This window comes from Pollachius pollachius (assembly GCF_949987615.1).
Source record: "Pollachius pollachius genome assembly, chromosome: 7".
Taxonomy (NCBI): domain Eukaryota; kingdom Metazoa; phylum Chordata; class Actinopteri; order Gadiformes; family Gadidae; genus Pollachius; species Pollachius pollachius.
Genome location: NC_136940.1, coordinates 2,308,262 through 2,321,630, shown reverse-complemented (window position 1 = coordinate 2,321,630; position 13,369 = coordinate 2,308,262). Strand labels below are relative to the sequence as shown.

The 13,369-nt window shown below is 44.6% G+C and overlaps 1 protein-coding gene across 1 annotated transcript in view; it reads right to left on the bottom strand.

Moving 5' to 3' along the window:
- The window catches only part of lpp (LIM domain containing preferred translocation partner in lipoma), an 82,051-nt gene that overhangs the window by 61,693 nt on the left and 6,989 nt on the right, over positions 1–13,369 (bottom strand). Inside the window, exon 3 of the mRNA XM_079739290.1 lies at positions 6,149–6,192. The gene's annotated coding sequence lies outside the window, so the exon portion shown is untranslated. The remainder of the gene's footprint in view (positions 1–6,148; positions 6,193–13,369) is intronic.

Below are 13,369 nucleotides of genomic sequence, written 5' to 3'. Positions count from 1 at the left end.
TGAACCCTCTTTGTACACAACAGACCTTATCGAACCCAAACCGCCACAGGGAACTCCGACGACCAACGTCTGTTAGCGTCACGGGGTGCGTCTAACGGACGCCGTCTCCCCCTCAAAGGGTCCCGCGAAGGGGAGGAGGAGGAGGTTTTAAGTGAATGGTAGACGGCGTGAGCCTGGCCCTGCGACAGCCTCTCCACATTACAGGCTTATCCCCTGAATCCTCCGTGAGCGATACACATTCCTTCTTAAACTGGATTTGGGCTCGGCCGCGTAATCCCCCCTCAGTCGCACTGCTGGCGAGGAGAGGCCCCGAATCAACTTATTATTGATAACATTTTGTTGTTGGCAGAATGGGGATGACTTTGGCGAAGAGAATCCCTTTAGAACAGATTATAAAAGACGCTAAGGAAGGGAAATCGCAGCTCAGGAGGATTTTTATTTTTTAGAATATACACACACTTCGAATACACACACACACACACACACACACACAGAAACGTTTGACGCGCATGGACGACAGTCGATTCTCCCCCGGTGCCGTAGCCTCCGGAATCGCCTCGATTTCACTCTTACGTTAGAAAAGACGGTATGAAGAGAAGCAGCTGGATTTAGATTTGTTTTCTGTTTTAACTCTCAGACATTGTCTCCAATCTCCAACTCCTCTTGCTCAGGAACCACAAGCCAGGCCCTCTCCCATCTGTCTCTGCATTCCTTTGGCGGCGGTCCACACACTCACACAAACGCACAAACAATGGGGGAAAATCAGCCAGTGATCTGTATTAATTCTTCACCTCCTGTCCCCTGGTGTATAGGACGAGCGCACAATAACGCGTTAAAACAGAGGCTTACGTTAAACAATCCTGTCAAACGCACTGCCAGACGACGCGGGATCGCTGCGGAACGCAACACCTGGCTCTGCCAAGTGTTGCACCTTCCCCAACTGCCAGAGCGAGAAACGGGTTGAGGAAGATGAAATGTATTTATAGTCACTATAGTCAACTTAATCCGTTGTTGCTGTTTTAATGTAAAAATGTAGTTTTAATGTAAATCATAATTTATTAATATATATTGCCAAAATAACATTTTCATCATGTATTTTTTTTTTTTGGAAGGTTCTGGCAATAATCACATTAAGTTCTAAATATATATACAGAACCACATTTTACAATGATTTTTGGTTGTTTTAATGTGAAATGTAGGGTTACTGTTAAATGATATTTATTAATATATATATATACACATGTACTTTTCATTGTTTATTTATCGTTCAAGAAAACTGAAAGTCAGTTGGATCAGTTTTCAAACGTCAGTTTAAAGCTGTTCGTCGGCCAGGCCAGCTGAAAGACCTCGACATTAATCATGAACTTGGAGACACATCGGATCAACCGTGAATCATTCTAGGATCCCTCTTATCTATTTCTATGATATTTTCATCCTTCGTTCCCAACCTTTGAGTGGGAAAAACACAAAAGGGCCAACAATCTGTTTGTCCAAAAACATTTGGCGGGCGTCGGACCGCCTGTTTTTAAACGACGAGTCTTAGGCTTAGGGCCCAGTGGTTAGCCCGTTAATCTCCCGATTCGCCTCTCCCTTTCTCCCTATGTCTCCCCCTGACCTCTGCCCCCATCCCAAGAAGATTAATTGAAAAGGAAACTTCCGCCCTCCCCGGAGATGTGTTTTTGCACTTCTCCGTGATACTTAATTGACCGTTCGCTGTTGCTGTTTACTCAGCAGTGCTAATCCGGTTAAAACTGGCCCGGGCCAGTCAGCCCCCGGCGTCAACACCGCTCTTAATCAGCCGCAGCTTTGCCGATCTCCGCCGTGTCCTGTTGACGTGTTGTCCACAGATCACTGGATCCTCCTGGCTGATTTGGTGAAGTGCAGATGGGCGGCTGAATCGCACAGCAATCACACACGCAATGTTTGTTTTGATCGTACGTTACACGCTATGACTGCACTTTGTTGTTGTACGTCGTTGTCCCCCAGTTGCCCTAGGACCTGTCTAATATATGTGGACATGCACATACATTAGGCAGGTCCTGGAAGAGGAGGACCTGTCAAATGCATGATTACCTCTACATACATTAGACATGTCCTTGGAGAGGAGAACCGCTCTAATGTATGTGGATGCACACATACATTAGACAGGTCCTGGAAGAGATGGACCTATATAATGTATGTGTAGTAATGTATATGTACTGCCTGATACATGTGCACCTCCACACATATTATTCCTGTAGGTCTCATCCTACAGGTGTTTGGTACAAGATGTACGTAATTAATCCCAGACAGGACATTTGGAAGAAACAGGAGACGGTAGCAGACATTAAAAAAAACATTAAAATGCCCCTTTTTAGTTTTACAAAACAAAAACAAAAGGTAATGTAAAGGTTTTCATACAGAACGTGAGTCGTCAACACGTAAATGTAACTCACAATGAAGAAGAGTTCTGAACCCGAGGGTCTGACCGGCCGTATCCGAGTGGAAAGACCCCGAATCTATGACCCACGGGATCCCTCAGAGATCTCCTGAAGGATGGACTGGAGCTCACTGGCTCTACGCCCCGAACACAAGGAGACTCACTCTGAGACAGACAACAACTCACTAATACTGGGACAGCAAAAACAAGCATTGAATCAAGTCGGTTGTGTTTGTAAAGTCCTTAAACCCGTTCACAGTTTCAGGCCTTCACCAGGCCGCATCATCCCACACCTCCTGACCTATGACCTCTGACCTTGAGACGGAACACAGTAGTAGTAGTAGTATGATTAGCAGTGTAGTAGTAGTAGTAGCATTAGTATTATCATCATCAGATAACACACATGCTCTCTACAGCCGTGGATGACACTCTGTGTTCGAAATCGTTCCCTATCGGATATAGTGCACTTTATAGGGTGCTCGCCATTTTGTAGTGGTGTTCGAATTCTCAGTGGTTAATTTCATGTACTATATAGTGCACTTAAAATACCAAACATTTGAGTGCACATATGATGTTCCCTACGTGTTACTCCCGTATACCACAATGCAATGTGGTCGTGTTTTTCCGGAGGAGAAGAAGAAGCTGAATAACCGCGAAAAACTAATACATTTAATGATGGAGTCTCCGGCTTTCGTTTAGAAATGTCAACAATTTATTTGGGATTTAACAACAGAAAATGTAACATTCAAAATTAATTTAAAAAAAAACTTGATCAAGGATGTAACATTCAACATCAATATAACCTCCAGCTTACCTTGTGAGTGCCCAATTTGTTGACATGATATGAGCACGTCTGTCTGCGTCACACAAATACCTGGCGCATTTACTGACGCAAATGACAAGTAGAAATGTTCAGCGTAGTGTCCGAATTCTCGTTTGTTCATTCCCTATATAGTGCACTATATCATGAACACTATATAGGGAATAGTGAGTGAGTGAATAGGGGACGATTTCGAATACAGCTTCTGTTTGAGCATGCCGCTGTCTTGGGGTCACCTGGCCAGGTGCGGCTGTGATGGGGTCACCCATGGCTCTCCTAAACACCCTGGAAGGAGAGTTCCCCCTGCGTTCCCTCTTGACGACTAAGGGAGTTTCTAGGGTTAAGGGTCTTCATGACTAGATGGCCTATTATGCCCTTTGAGACTGTCCATGCGATTAAGAGCCACACAGAGAAAAGAGTATGTAGCGTCCATAAAATGGACGAGGTCAACTTCAACTGGTGGTTAGGAGGCTGGGCTTGACGGTTACTTGGTTAGACTATGAGACAAGCAGCTGTTGTGATGCTAGTCACAGATAACGAGTGTCTCTACGGAAGCAACTTCCTTCTGCTCGTTAAATCAACTTTGACTGGGCCGCGGAGTGTGTAAATTAATCGATGTAGACATGAACTTGAGATTGAGATGAATGACTTTTTGGTAACGAACACAAGCGAGCGATTATAATATTTCCTAAAAAGGAGGGCAGAAGACAATTCCCCAGACCCGCTCCCCAGACGGTCCGGAGGTATCTGGAGCACCGCGTCCATTCAGATAAAGAGGCGCCGCTATTTAAAACCCCGATCCAAGACAGACCCCGGGGCAAGTCACGACCAAGAAACACTCAAGCCTTCTTCTAAACACTCTTGTTCTTCAACAGTGAGGCAACGAGGGAAACTAGCACATCTTGGAGACTGCTAGAGGGCTAGGGTTAGGCAACAACCCAAACTAGTTAGGCACATTTCAGACTGCAGGAGGGTTATTTAGGCAATGAGCCTAACTAGTGTATCTTAGACTGCAGATTGGCTAGTAGGGCAATGGGCCTGAATAGACAGAGGTAGTTGAAGATAGGTGACAGTGTTTCCCCTCCTCCTTCAGTCTCCTGGACCCCGCAGCACCATGGGTACAGCTCAGGTACCCCTCAATCCACACCGAACCACAAACGCGACTGGAAGGTTGCTGGTTCCATGCCCAGCTCCTCCTTGCTAACTGCGGTTGTGTCCCTGAGCAAAAACACCATCCCCAGCTGCTCCCGACGAGCTGAAAGGGTGAATGAATGGGTGTATGAATGTGTTATTGAATGTGCATCAGGAATGGGTTTGGGTTTATGAATGTTTGATTACATGGGTGAATGAATGTGTGTAGGAATGGGTTTATGAATGTTTGATTACATGGGTGAATGAATGTGTGTAGGAATGGGTTTATGAATGATTGATGACATGGGTGAATATCGTGTATAAATGTATGCATGAATGGTTTTATGAATGTGTGATTGAATGGGAGAATGAATGGGTGAATCTGAGGCACCCATTGTAAATCGCCTTGAGAGGCCAAAAGGTGAGAGAAGCACGCTATAAATACATTCCAGTTAACATTTAATGAGGTTGATACGTTGATAATTGGGATGTTTAGGTACAATCCAAACCACACATTCTGGTTATTCTTCCCTTTCAATTTGCCCCTGGTTTATATATTTTTCTCCACAGCGTAACCCTGTCTGAGTCCCACTTCCCTAAAAAAGGTAGGGAAGTTCTACAAACGTCTCCTGTGAATAACAACCCCGACCGGTCTAAACATGAGCGTCTGGTCTCAGGGCGGAGGAAACGCCGCCATCTGATTACAACAAGGCCTGCCCCTCTCCCCAGGGCCGACGCCCCAGGGCATGCTGGGAGAGAGAGGGGGGGGGTCACATGACGCTACAGGGAAGCTTCATCAAGTTCCAAACACGTTGAGGTCGGGCGACGGTGTCCGACTCAACTACTTTCAGAATGTCTTCGAATGACACCGTTGACCTGTCTGTTACACAGACACTTCAACCTTAAGTAGGAGCCTGTGGTTTCCATAGCGATGTGGCATTAAAACCAAACTCATAGTTGGCGGAAAGAATAGCAGATAAGTCCTTTTGCATAATACGTCTGTTTCAGTCTGAAATCTGTCTGTCCTTAAAGAAATATGCTTAGTTGTTCATCTGGTGTAAGAGCATGTCCCTTGTAAATGTTTTAAATATATAAAACATATTCAACAAATGTGCAACCATTTGGGACAGATTTAACAATAATGAATGTCATGTATGTTCAATGAAATGCACAATAATCTTTCCCAAACTGTGTGTGTTGATGGTCACGGCAGTAGCGCAATTCAGCATATTTCAAACATTCTGCATCCAGTGTGCTTAAAGGATGTTTCTGAATAGGTTCTTGTTTGTTAAACATTCCCACAGAGCGAGGCTTTAATCACGTGGACACACAAGTACGCAACTCACTCCAGGACACTAGCCGATGACGGGGATCGAACTCACGACCTTTGGGCTACAAATACACGGCCGGGGGTGGAGGTCACAGCCAGCTTTTGGTGGAGGTCACAGACGCCGTGGAGCGACGCTGCTGTGGAATGTATCTGGACGGTGGAACCAGCTAGCTTCTCCTAGCTGCATAATCTTGTTTTTTGTGAACAAGATCTAGTTTCTTGTCTAATTGCTCTTTTATTGCTCTTAATTACATTAAAACACCGATAACCAAAATAGAAAATGATTTAACTGACCTTTTCATTTAAGTGGCTACACTGCCCGGTGGATGGTTTTCTTTAAAACATGACTAAATAGTTCTCTATATCATAGATGGGGGATGTTTACATGATAACAGGACAGGAATCGATGCGTCTGAAGTATTCTCTTCAAAGACAGAGCAGGACTCACCTTGATGTTGGAGAGGAGAGGAGCAGGTCACTGAGGAGCAGACACTGAGGAGACACAGAGAGAAGGGCTTTAAACTACGGTCTGAGGAGACACAGAGAGAGGAGGTCTGGGGTTAAACTACGGTCTGAGGAGAGACAGAGAGAGGAAATCTGGGGTTAAACTACGGTCTGAGGAGACACAGAGAGAGAAGCTTTGGAGGTTAAACTACGGCCTGAGGAGACACAGAGAGAGGAGGTCTGGGGTTAAACTACGGTCTGAGGAGAGACAGAGAGAGGAGATCTGGGGTTAAACTACGGTCTGAGGAGAGACAGAGAGAGGAAATCTGGAGGTTAAACTACGGTCTGAGGAGAGACAGAGATAGGAAATCTGGAAGTTAAACTACGGCCTGAGGAGACACAGAGAGAGGAGGTCTGGGGTTAAACTACGGTCTGAGCAGAGACAGAGAGAGGAAATCTGGAGGTTAAACTACGGTCTGAGGAGAGACAGAGAGAGGAAATCTGGAGGTTAAACTACGGTCTGAGGAGACACAGAGAGATGCTTTGGAGGTTAAACTACGACAGCACTCAGCACTCAGACAGCAGAGCCGTCACCAGAAATAAGGTGACTTTATATATTTATTTTTTCAGTTGATTAGAATTCTACATTTATCGTTGACATTTCACTCCTGTCACAATAATTATCTCTCAGAACGACAGCAATAAAAAATAAAAAATAAATAGAGAAAGATTTATATCGAAAGGCAGAAATAAACTTTTGCCTGCAAGTGACAAACCTAAAGTTACAAAATAATAACAAATAAATTAATAATACGAATAATAATAATAAAGGAGGCTGAAACGTCTATTTGTGGCGTAGGGAACGTCCTACATTTAGATTATATACAGGTGGGGGGGGGGGGGGGGCCCTAGGGCCCAGATGAGTGCAGTGTGTGTGATGTGTTTGAGGTGTGTGTGTGTGTGATGTGTTTGAGGAGTGTGCGTGAAGACTCTGGGTTTGTGCGTGGTGGGGACTGCTTTAGTTGTGATAAATTGACGGTGTCAGATTCCCCCACGCAGAGCTGAGAATACCAGAGGGAGCCCCGCCCCCTCTCCCACTCAGTCAACAACACACGTGTGTGTGTGTGTGTGTGTGTGTGTGTGTGTGTGTGTGTGTGTGTGTGTGTGTGTGTGTGTGTGTGTGTGTGTGTGTGTGTGTGTGTGTGTGTGTGTGTGTGTGTGTGTGTGTGTGTGTCAGTTTGAGTGTGAAGCATGCGACTGTGCGTGTGTGTGCGTGCGTGTTCCTAGATGAAGGAGGCCTACTGAGGTCGACTGGGTTTGGGGATCAAACCCAGAACCTTTTGGCGGGGATCGAACACCATAGCCACATGTTTAATGAATATAACAAACACTTGAGCGTTTCTTGATTCTACATGGTGTGTAACGTTTTAATCTTTAAGAGAAAACACGGATGATTAGCATGAAGGCACATGATAGTCTTCTATAAATTAAACCATCATTTAAAGAGTGATCTTATTTGAGAGCACAATTCTCACTTAAAAATGTTTAATGAAAACCAGATGTTGAAACTAAAACCGTTTTAATAAGAGGGTATAAATAGTTTAAAGCAATTTTATTTTGAGCTTTGAACATTCTACTTTATGCTTGTAGGTAAATGTCAAGATAAACTCTGAACTCGTGAACAAGTTTGAAAGGATTAATTAAAACCTGCCGCTGTATATTTTTACACAACCAGATCATCTCAGTCTGATTCGCAAAGACTATAAACATTAAAGAAAAAGAAAAGACATCACTGCGGACATATTGGCACGCACAATATTATTCATATTTAGCAAGAGCAGTGGGAGTTAAACCTTGAATAAAAATTACAAAATAAAAGCACAACTATACTCTAGTGCCACTTAAATATTTACTTTCAGGGCCGAGCATTCGTAAACAACAATACAAAAAAACAAATCTTTTTACACCGACTATGGAATGATGATTGAATCATGACTTAAGTAACGGAGAGGATGTTCTAGAATCTAGAGGGTTCCATACATTAAGAACCAGAGACACTTGCAGCCATGGCAACTCTTAAAAACACAGCCAAAAACAATTAGTACCATTCCTGCAACCCTCCCCACTGCAGTTATATTAAGGATCTTGGAACTCTTCTTGTATGAAGCTTTGGTAAAGGCAAGATTATTTTCTCAAGTCCAAACCTTGCACTGTAAGAGTGAATGCCTTTCACCTCAATGTCTCATTTTATGAATGAACTGCTGACAGGTAGTGAGCTATTGCAACCTGACCAGTCTATTGTGATTGGACTAAAGTGAACTCATCATGCCACTGCCACCCGTCTGCCTGCCAAAATGGATCCAAATGGATATTTGACAGTTAGACTCAGAAGTTAATTCACATTCATAAAAAAAACCTGAAATTACTCAATTTTAAAGTATTATATTTCGCTCTCTATATATATTCAAATAAAACCAAGCAATTTATTAAATGTCAAGTCCATTAAGATAACGAAGGTGGGAGCATTTGGCTTCAATGGCTCATGTAGGAACTCGAAAGATAAAGATGAAATTATCACTGCCATTAAATGTTGGGACATGGAGCAATTTGCTATCAAGTGTGAGTGATCTCTACAGCACCGGAAAGCATTAAGCTCAATTCTAAAGAGTTCGCCCAGGTCAAAGGAAAAGTCATTTAAACACTCAAAAGGCTCTTTGTTTCACTTTAAGATGGATGAATTTCCAAGAGAATACTTTTGATCCCATTTGAATAAATAGGCCAACGGCGGGAGTCCACCGAAACGCCGCCATCACAGTCCCGGCACTTTGCCGGTACTTTGCCATCAACATACGAAGAATGGTGCCATCAATCACGAGTGAAAGTAGTATGTCAGCTGAATTGCTGATAATGGTAATAATAATAGTTGGCAAGACATATTGTGGCATGAGACTCAGGAGGTAGAGCGGGTTGGCTGGTAACCGGAAGGTTGCTAGGTTGCTCCGATCCCCAGCTCCGTGTCGAGGTGTCCCTGAGCAAGGCGCCTCACCCTGACTGCTCCAGACGAGCTGGCTGTCGCCCTGCTTGGTGGACACCACCGTCAGTGTGTGAATGTGTGCATGAATGGGTGAATGTCAGGTAAAATTGTAAAGCGCTTTGAGTGTCCACTGGTTAGAAAAGCGAGAAATGCTAAATGTCAACTACAAATCCTAGTGCCCACTAAAATATGAGAGAGAGCACCCAACAAACACCCTTCTCTATTGTGAGCAGTGACCTCATCACACCAGTGTTATCCTCGTCTCCCCACTCCCAGCCAGAGTACTCTCTCTGACACAGAACCCCCAGCAGGAAGCCGCCAGGAGCCACGGCTCCGTCAGGGCCCCCCTAAGTGCTTGTTCAGTGGACCAGCGAGGCAGTCTGGTTTACATGGAGGAAGAGTAGAGCCCAGAGGATATCTCCCCGGATCCACCGAGGCTCTGTCCTGATGCCCAAGGGTATTTAGAACTGGACACGTTTAACCTCAAGTACAGTACTACGTACAATACTACGTGTAGTACCAATGGTACAGTACTAGGAATAGTACCAAAAGCTACAGTACTACGTACAGTACTTATCAATGCGGTTCTTTGTACAGTACCAACAGATGGAATACTAGGTATAGTACCCAGCATAATAATTATGGGTGGCTCTGCATTGATGCAGTACTTGGTTCAAAGTACAAATGCATCACAGTACTAATGGGCATAGTACTAGGAAGTATTTGGTACAGTTACAATGGGCAATGTGTAGTACTAGAACTAATGGATGCATTACTATAGGCTACTATAGTAAAGAAACAAAGACAATCTTATCTACTATTGTGTATAATTATATTTTCTACCATTTTATTCCTTTTCAAATCATCACCTTCGCATCCTCTGTAATGGTTTTTAATTTGTACTGGTAAAAATAAAATCGCTCACAAGGGGAACACTAATCTTTACTCCAAAAATAAAAAAAAAACTAACTTCTTTTCATAAACTCAATTATCAACTTTGCAATCAAGATACCAATTAATCTGAAGCGCTTCTGTAAATGGATGCTACAATATTGCCACAACAGCGTAGTTGGTTGAAAAGTCAACTGCTCTCATCATCTTAGGCCATTCTGGAGTCCAGAATCGGTTTACGGATATTCTACATTTACATTCACGGCGTTTAGCAGACGCTTTTATCCAAAGCGACTTACAATAAGTCCATTTGTCAGAAGAAAGAGATCAACAATATATCTGTCGGTACAGTAAGGATGTTCATAGAAACAAGTGCCAAGCTCTTACAATCGCTAGTTTAACCCATTCCCCGTATACAACAGAGATAGCATCTTGTAGCATCTTATCCTAGCTAAGTACTATTTTTACCTGCCAGGACGTACAACATACAATAAGTGCAGGGAGATTCCCTATGTCTTTAATCTTCCTAAATCTTTATTCCACGAAAGGGGAAATTAATAATTTAATATTTGCTGGACTACTTTCAATTTCAGTTTATTCCATTCTAAAACGTTCATAAGTTAACTTAGCATTTGACGGTGTGTATTCAGTAAACTTCCTTAGAATGGACATGCCTAGGTTACACAGCCAGGCATGTCCGCGCACTATTAAAGATTCATGCTCCAACGGCGACCGAAGGCTTGCGAAGGAAATGTAAATTATTAACGGATAACTAAATGACCTTTTATAAATAAAAAAGGTTTTTCCATCTTCAGGAAGTCCGGACAAAAAAGAAGATGTCTTTTTGAGAATAATACTATTTTGAATAAAAAATGTGATAAAACATTTAACAGGGTTTCATACAACCTCATTCGAAGAATATTTTAGTTCTGAATTTGTAATGTTAGTTTGAAGACGCTAGTGAGATTATATTAAGGCATGATCCAAAGGCTTGAGCTAACTTTATCACCTAGCGCTGCAAAGGCTAACTGTAGCACCTAGTGTTACACAGGCTAACTGTAGCACCTAGTGTTGCACAGGCTAACTGTAGCACCTAGCATTGCACAGGCCAACGGTAGCACCTAGCGCTGCACAGGCTAACTGTAGCATCTGGCGCTGCACAGGCTAACTTTAGCACCTGGCGCTGCACAGGCTAACTGTAGCACCTAGCTCTGCACAGGCTAACTTTAGCACCTGGCGCTGCACAGGCTAACTGTAGCACCTAGCTCTGCACAGGCTAACTTTAGCACCTGGCGCTGCACAGGCTAACTTTAGCACCTAGCGCTGCCAACGCATTGTATTTGTTGCTGACACATTATATCTCTTACAAATCAAGGTCAGGGTGAGGATTTAAAGATTAAGTCTGATATCAACGTTAGGCCTCAGAGCAGACACTTAGCGCACACACCCCAACCTGCTGACCAATGGGCCACCGCCGGTGATAGGATCATACCGACATAAGCTCCGTGTTGAGGCTACCGTTCAACACTGAGGCAAATTATCTCGGATGCATGTCACTTCGAAACCCAGAGGGTAATAATCCGCTGAGGGACCGGTCGGAGCCTGCTCCAGTCTGAGCCTCCTTCAGCCCGAGCCCTCCGTGGTCCAGACCAACAGCAGCATGGGACCCAACAGAGAGCCTCTCCTCCCCAGCGTGTAGCGGCCCGGTGGAACAGATCGCTATCAGCAGGGCTGAGGTGTCTCGACTGCCGGTATAAATTAAGTATTGACAGCTCAGCAGCAGGATAAATACAGCCGTGTTGATTAACTACACGCCATCGGTTCCAGAAACTGTCTGCCATGTTAACACGCACACACACACACACACAGTGCGCGAGCTCTTGTGTACAGGCGTCCGTGTCCATATACATTGCAGTGTGTGTGCACATGTCCGTGTCCGTGTGTGTGTGTGCCGCTAGTGAGTCAGTAACTACAGCAGAGCGCCGCGCTGTGCAGAAGCCTTGGGAGTGATTTAGGTCAGTAGGTAATTGCATTCCTGCACCGCGGGAGGCTAGTTGGGCGGCTGCTGCAGGGGCCATCGCACGTTCCACGGGCACGGGGCGGGGCGGGGCGGGGCTGTGCGAACGCGGCCCTTCTGGCCCGGGGAACGGGTCTCTCTACCGCGCCGCTCTGAACCGCCACGGCTTGGGTTTTCGAGTCCCGTGTCCGGCGGCGTTCAGCCAACGACACCTCAGCTCCGGTTCAACAGAACCGCTCTTCTGAACGAAGCAGGGAGCGCTGTCGTCGTCTCCAGTCGTAAACAACTCATGACCCAAGGAAAGACGTCGTCCTTGAAGATGTTTGCATTGAGGGCTTTTAGCAGACGCTTTTATCCAAATCGACTTACAATAATTCCATTTGTCAGAAGAAAGAGAAACAATATATCTCTGTCGGTACATAAAGGATGTTCATAGAACCAAGTGCCAAGCACTAACAATCACTAGGTTAACCCATTCCCCGTACACAACAAAGATAGCTAGGTTATGGTACTACACGATGCTAAGTACTATTTTTAACTGTGAGGACGTACAACATACAATAAGATGTACATAGGTTGTATAATCAATAGGACAGCGGCTTCCAGAACACGATCTCCTCGTCTCCAGAGTTTAAAGAGCGGGAGAACGAGGCGACGCTGGGCCCTCCGTTACGATGTCCCCACAATGAAGACTGGTGTTATTATCGTCATGACACAGCTACACCCCAGTAACTCACCCCGACGCAGGTGCTCCCCGCCCTGGCTCAGAGTGGGGTCCCCACCGAGCTGGGGGGGGCTCACAATAGCCTCTGAATTACCTTAAAGGAACATATCCGCCAACTGAGAAAGGTCATTTGCATTCCTCCATACCGCTAACACTTTGCTCTCATATTTAGTGTCCCATTATGGCACGCAACCGCCATTCAAAATCCCACTTTTCCCGCTCTTTTGTGCATTGTAATGTGAACATGGAGCGGAGTCCCACCTTTAAGAGGCTTTTAAAATCAATTTATAGACGCGAGACATTCAAGGAGCACAAGGTTATAGCGATTCCTAACAATAACCAGAGAAAGGATTGAATTGCCCTGAAAGTCGACTCAGACTACAGTGAAGGAGAGAGCTACGAGGATGACGAGCCCTTGGGACTAGAAGAAAGAGAAACTATGGAAACAGAACTGAGGTTCATGTGATCACGTCTCTCACCATTCAAATAATTGCACATCGTCGTTATTCTACAAAGACGTTCTCCAGCAGAGCAGAAGGGAAGAGGTGTCTTACATGGT